The 6,328-nt window shown below is 40.6% G+C and overlaps 1 pseudogene; it reads right to left on the bottom strand.

Moving 5' to 3' along the window:
- Positions 1–4,247: 4,247 nt before the first annotated feature.
- On the bottom strand, positions 4,248–5,136 carry LOC134367986 (UBX domain-containing protein 8-like; annotated as a pseudogene).
- Between the last annotated feature and the right edge of the window lie 1,192 nt (positions 5,137–6,328).

Below are 6,328 nucleotides of genomic sequence, written 5' to 3'. Positions count from 1 at the left end.
TTGGTTAACTCAATTCCTAAGTATTTTATTTTTTTGGTGGCTATTGTAAATGGGCAGGCTTTCTTGACTTCTCTTTCTGCATGTTCAATATTGGAGAAAAGAAATGCTACTGATTTTTGTGTGTTGATTTTGTATCCTGCTACTGTGCTGAAATCATTTATCAATTCCAAGAGTTTTTTTTGTAGAGGCTATAGGCTGTTCGATATATAGGATCATGTCATCTGCAAACAGGGACAGTTTGACTTCATCTTTTCCAATCTGGATGCCCTTTATTTCCTTCTCTTTGATTGCTCTGGCTAGTACTTCTAACACTATGTTGAATAGGAGTGGTGAGAGTGGGCATCCTTGTCTAGTTCCTGTTCTTAAAGGAAAAGCTTTCAACTTTTCCCCATTCAGGATGATATTGGCAGTGGGTTTATCATATATGGCTTTAATTATGTTGAGATACTTTCTGTCTATACATAACTTATAGAGGGTCTTTGTCATGAATGAGTGTTGAATTTTATCAAATGCTTTTTCAGCATCTATAGAGAGGATCATATGGTCCTTGTGTTTGATTTTATTAATATGGTGTATCACATTTATTGATTTGCATATATTGAACCAACCTTGCATCCCTGGGATGAATCCCACTTGATCGTGGTGAATAATTTTACGTATGTGTTGCTGTATTCTGTTTGCTAGTATTTTAGTGAGGATTTTTGCATCTATATTCATCAAGGATATCGGCCTGTAGTTTACTTTTTTGGTTATATCTTTACCTGGTTTTGGTATCAGGATGATGTTTGCGTCATAGAAAGAGTTTGGAAGACTTGCGTCTATTTCAATCTTTTGGGATAGTTTGTAAAGAATTGGTGTCAATTCCCTTTTGAATGTTTGGTAAAATTCTGCTTTGAATCCATCTGGTCCTGGGCTTTTCTTTGTTGGGAGCTTTCTGATAACAACTTCAATCTCCTTTATTGTTATTGGTCTGTTCAGATTTTCTATATCTTCATGGCTCAGTTTTGGGAGCTTGTGTGTGTCCAGAAATTTATCCATTTCCTCCAGATTTTCAAACTTGTTGGCATATAGTTGGTATAGTAGTATCGAATGAGTCCTTGTATTTCAGATGAATCAGTTGTAATATCGCCTTTTTCATTTCTAATTTTGGTTATTTGAATCTTCTCTCTTCCTTTTTTTGTTAGCCATGCTAATGGTTTGTCAGTTTTATTTATCTTTTCAAAAAACCAACTTTTTGATTCATTGATCCTTTGTATTGTTTTTTGGTTTTCAATTTCATTCAGTTCTGCTCTGATCTTAGTGATTTCTTTCCATCTGCTAACTTTAGGTTTGGATTGTTCTTGTTTTTCTAGTTCTTTAAGGTGAAGTGTTAGGTTGTTCACTTGCCATCTTTCCATTCTTCTGAGGTGAGCATTTAATGCAATAAATTTCCCCTTTAATACTGCTTTTGCAGTATCCCACAGGTTTTGGTATGATGTATCATTATTTTCATTAGTTTCAATAAATTTTTTGATTTCCTGCTTGATTTCTTCTTGGACCCCTATGTCATTAAGTAGAATGCTGTTTAATTTCCATGTGTTTGTATAGTTTCCAGAATTTGGTTTGTCATTGATTTCTAGTTTTAATCCATTATGGTCTGAGAAAATACATGGGATAATTCCAATCTTTTTGAATTTGTTGAGACTTGATTTGTGACCTAATATGTGATCTATCCTGGAGAATGATCCATGTGCTGATGAGAAGAATGAATATTCTGAGGTTGTTGGGTGGAATGTTCTGTAGATATCTGCCAAGTCCAATTGATCTAGAGTATTGTGTAGGTCTTGTGTTTCTCTGCTGATTCTTTGCCTAGATGATCTGTCCAATATTGACAGTGGGGTGTTCAGGTCCCCTGCTATTATGGTATTAGTGTCTATTTCCTTCTTTAGGTCTAATAGAGTTTGTTTTATAAATCTGGCTGCTCCAACATTGGGTGCATACATATTTATGATTGTTATGCCTTCTTGATGGATCAGTCCTTTTATCATTATGTAGTGTCCCTTGTTGTCTCTTTTTATGGTTTTTAGTTTAAAGTCTATTTTGTCAGATATAAGAATAGCTACTCCAGCTCGTTTTTCTTTTCTGTTTGCATGGTAAATCTTTTTCCATCCTTTCACTCTTAGTCTATGTGAGTCTTTATGGGTGAGGTGCGTCTCTTGAAGGCAGCATATAGTTGGGTCCTCCTTTTTAATCCAGTCAGCCAGTTTGTGTCTTTTGATTGGGGAATTTAAGCCTTTTACATTAAGAGTTGTTATTGAATAGTGTTGATTTATTCCTAGCATTTTTTTGATTGTTGTTTGGTTGTCTTAGGTGTCTTTTGTTCCTTGCTTTCTGATTTACTGTTCAGTTTCTGTGTTTTTTGGTTCCTTAGGTTGTTGATAGACTTTTTCTTTGTTTGTTTTCTCTTTATGAATGCCATTTTTATTATACTATTGGCTTTAGATTTTTCTTGGGTTTTTATGGCAGTGGTAGTTATTTTTCAAGAACCAAACCCAGTACTCCCTTGAGGATTTCTTGTAAGGGTGGTCGTGTGGTGGTGAACTCCCGCAGTTTTTGTTTGTCTGAGAAATATACTATTTGCCCTTCATTTCAGAAGGACAGCCTTGCAGGGTAGAGTATTCTTGGCTGACAATCTCTGTCTTTTATTATTTTGAATATATCATCCCATTCCTTTCTGGCTTTTAGGGTTTGTGATGAAAAGTCTGATGTTAGCGTGATTGGGGCTCCCTTATAGGTGATTTGACGCTTCTCTCTTGCAGCTTTTAAGATTCTCTTTTTGTCTTTGAGTTTCGCCAATTTGACTATAACATGTCTTGGAGAAGACCTTTTCAGGTTGAATACATTTAGAGATCGTTGAGCTTCTTGGATCTGAATATCTGTGATTTTTCCTATACCTGGGAAGTTTTCTGCCACTATTTTGTTGAATATGTTTTCAATGCAATCTCCGTTTTCCTCCCCTTCTGGAATACCCATGACTCGGATATTTGAGCGCTTAAGGTTCTCTGATATCTCTCTCAGATTTTCTTCAATGCCTTCTTTCTTTTTTCTTTCTTTTTTTTTTTTTTGTCTGCTTGTGTTATTTCAAACAGCCCACCTTCAAGTTCAGAGGTTCTCTCTTCAACTTCCACAAGCTTGTTGGGTAAGCTCTCTGTTGTGTTTTTCATTTCGCTGAATAACTTCTTCAGTTCGGCAAGTTCTGCTACATTTTTTTTCAGGGCATTGATTTCCTTGTACATTTCCTCTTTCCGGTCCTGCATACTTTTCCTCATTTCATCATGATATCTAGCTGAGTTTTCTTGTATCTTATTCAGTTTCCTTAGAATTATCCCTTGAAATTCCTTGTCAGTCATTTCAAGGGCTTCTTGTTCTATAGGATCTAGAGCTTGAGATTTATTATCTTTTGGTGGTGTACTTTCTTGATTTTTTGTATTTCTGGTATCATTTCTTTGATGTTTATTCATTGTGACAGGGGGTTTCACACTCCACAGGTTTGACACTATTGACTGACTAAGATGTTGCTGTCCTTGCCAATTTGGTATCGCTACCTCAGTGACTCCCTGTTCTGTGCGCTCTGGTCCGTGCTGCTGGGATGCACTGAGGCACCGCAGAGCGTGTGGTCTCTGCAGAGCTTCCCCTTCCCCTGCAGGATGTCTCCCTGCTCTGTGTGGGCTAGGCCGGGCTTGGGAAGGAGCCGGGTGGCAGTGGTGAAGCCTACCTGCTGCTGGATTGCACGGCAGCAGCGTGGACTCTGTGGAGTTCCCACCTCCCCTGCCAGACGTCTCCCCGCTCTGTGTGCACTGGGCTGGGCTGGGAATGAAGCCAGGTGGCGGCAGTGAAGCCTACCTGTTGGATCACACAGTGGCAGCCCCGCAGGGCGTTTGGTCTCCGTGGAACTTATGCCTCTCCCGCTGGTTGTCTCCCTGTCTCGGCCGTGGGTTGATTCGCTTCCAGCTCCAGGGACAGGCGGGTGGGGGCGGGGGTCAGAAGCCTGGTCACCGCTGCAGCCGGGGGTGACACATGCCAGCTCAGGCCTCCATGTTTCCACCTCTGCGGCTGCGGCTGCGATGCGGGCTGTGGCGCACTGGTGGGTCGCGCGCGCGGGTTGGGGGAAGATTCCCGGTTCTCGGCAGGGTAAAGACACCCTTTCAATGCTGTTCCTTTGCGCCGATTCTGCTACAGCTGCATCTGGCGCGGGCCTCAGGCTGCTTCTACTCCAGGCGGAAAAGCAGCAGGAAGCTCTTCTCTTCTGCCATGTTGACCTCCACTCTGACTGGTGCCCGCTGGGGCCGCCTACCTCTTTCACGGATCAGCGAGAACTGCCCGCCGCAAACCGCTGCTCGGTTCCCCGGATCCGCCGGTCTGCCTGCGTCTGCCTCCCAGGGAGTTGCCGGATCCCCAGATGAAATCTTACCACTCCTCCGGAGGTCGGGTCGGCTCAGAGCAGCTGTGCTACCGTGGGCCTGCGCTGTGGAGACTGCGACCGCGCCGGCTCCTCGCAGCCTCCTCGAAATGTCTTGGACCTGTGAACTGCAAGACTTAAAAAACCTTCTCCTCAGGACACTCCCACTGGGACAGTGAAGAGCAACGGTGACTACTTCTGCAGCTGTTTCAGAAGGTTCTTCAGGTAAATCAGGATCCTCCTTCTGCGTGGGCTGTTCAGCAGGTGGTGAAACTTTAGTTAAAAGCTTAGGTAATTTCCGTTTCTTTGCTGCTTCTCTGTTTGATGTTTCAAAACATGTGTGACTCGCATTTTCAAGCACCGAATCTTCATCACCCTGTCATTTGATAAAAGCGCTCCTCCAGTTTTTTCAATTTCATTTCCTGGTGAGGTTTTAAAACGTTCTCTACATATCTGCTGGCCTTTTCACCCTGTGCCACTTGTTGTTTTTTTCTCACAAGTTTTTGCCTTTTCTCATTCTTCTCTTCTTCTTTCAGATAAACTTGGGAAGATTTAAATGAGTTAAGCCATGAGGTAGTCACAGAAATAATTAAAGTGAGAAGAGCAAGGAGTAAGAAAATCCGGCCACACAGCAAAATGAAATCTTTAATTCCCGTGAAACCCAGCCAGGGCTGGGGGGAAACTTTCTCCGCCCTCATTTTCTTTTTATCTTAGACTTGCTAAAGGCTTGCCAGTTTTGTTTATCTTCTGAAAAAATCAACTCAGTCTCATTGATCTATTTTATTGTTTTTCTAGTGTCTATTTCATTTATTGATTTTTTTCTAGTTCACGTTTTCTTTTATTTATTTATTTTAAAAATTTTATTTACAATTATTTTTGTGGGGTATGGTGTGTTGTTTCAATACATGTATACACTACACAATGATTCACTTAGGGTAGATAGCATAGTTTTGTACCCTCTAGTCCACCACTTTTCTTCTCTTCTACCCCCCTCTCCTCTCAGCCTCTGGTAACCATTATTCTACTCTCCACTTCTATGAGAACCACTTTTTTTTTTTTAGATTCCACATATGAGTGAGACCATGCAGTATTTGTCTTTCTGTGCCTGACTTGCTTCACTTAACATGGTAGTTTCCAGTTCCATCTATGTTGCTGTAAATGATAGTATATTATTTGATTTTATAGCTGAATTGTATTCCACTATGTACATATACCATAGTTTTATAAATACATTCATCTGTTGAAAGACATTTAGGTTGATTCCATCTCTTGGCTATTGTGAATAGTGTTGCAATGAACATGAGAGTGCAGGTGTCTTTTTATATATTGATTTCATTTCCTTTGGCTATATACTTACTAGTGGGATAGCTGGATCACAAGGTGGGTCTATTTATACTTCCCTGAGGAACCTCCATACTGTTTTCCACAATGGCTGGACCTATTTACATTCACACCAACAATGTAGGAGGGCTCCCTTTTCTCCGCATCCTCATCAGCATTTATTATTTTCTGTCTTGTTGATAATAGCCATTCTAACTGGGGTGAGATGATATCTCATTGTAGTTTTAATTTGCATTTCCCTGATGATTAGTGATTTTGAGCATTTTCTCATGTGCTTGTTGGCCATTTGTATGTCTTCTTTTGAGAAATGTCTATTCAAGTCATTTGCCCATTTTTAAATTGGGTTATTTGTTTTTTTGCTGTTGAGTCCAGTTCCTTATATATTCTGGATTTTAGCCCCTTGTCTGATGTGTAGTTTGCAGACACTTTCTCCCATTCTGTAGGTTGTCTCTTCACTTTGTTGATAGTGTCCCTTGCTGTGCAGAAGTTTTTCAGTTTGATGTAGTCCCTTTTGTGTATTTTTGCTTTAGTTGCCTGTGTCTTTGTAGT

Source organism: Cynocephalus volans, chromosome X (genome assembly GCF_027409185.1).
Source record: "Cynocephalus volans isolate mCynVol1 chromosome X, mCynVol1.pri, whole genome shotgun sequence".
In the NCBI taxonomy this organism is placed as follows: domain Eukaryota; kingdom Metazoa; phylum Chordata; class Mammalia; order Dermoptera; family Cynocephalidae; genus Cynocephalus; species Cynocephalus volans.
The sequence above is the reverse complement of the archived record's forward strand: the minus strand, read 5'-3'. Positions and strand labels throughout refer to the sequence as shown.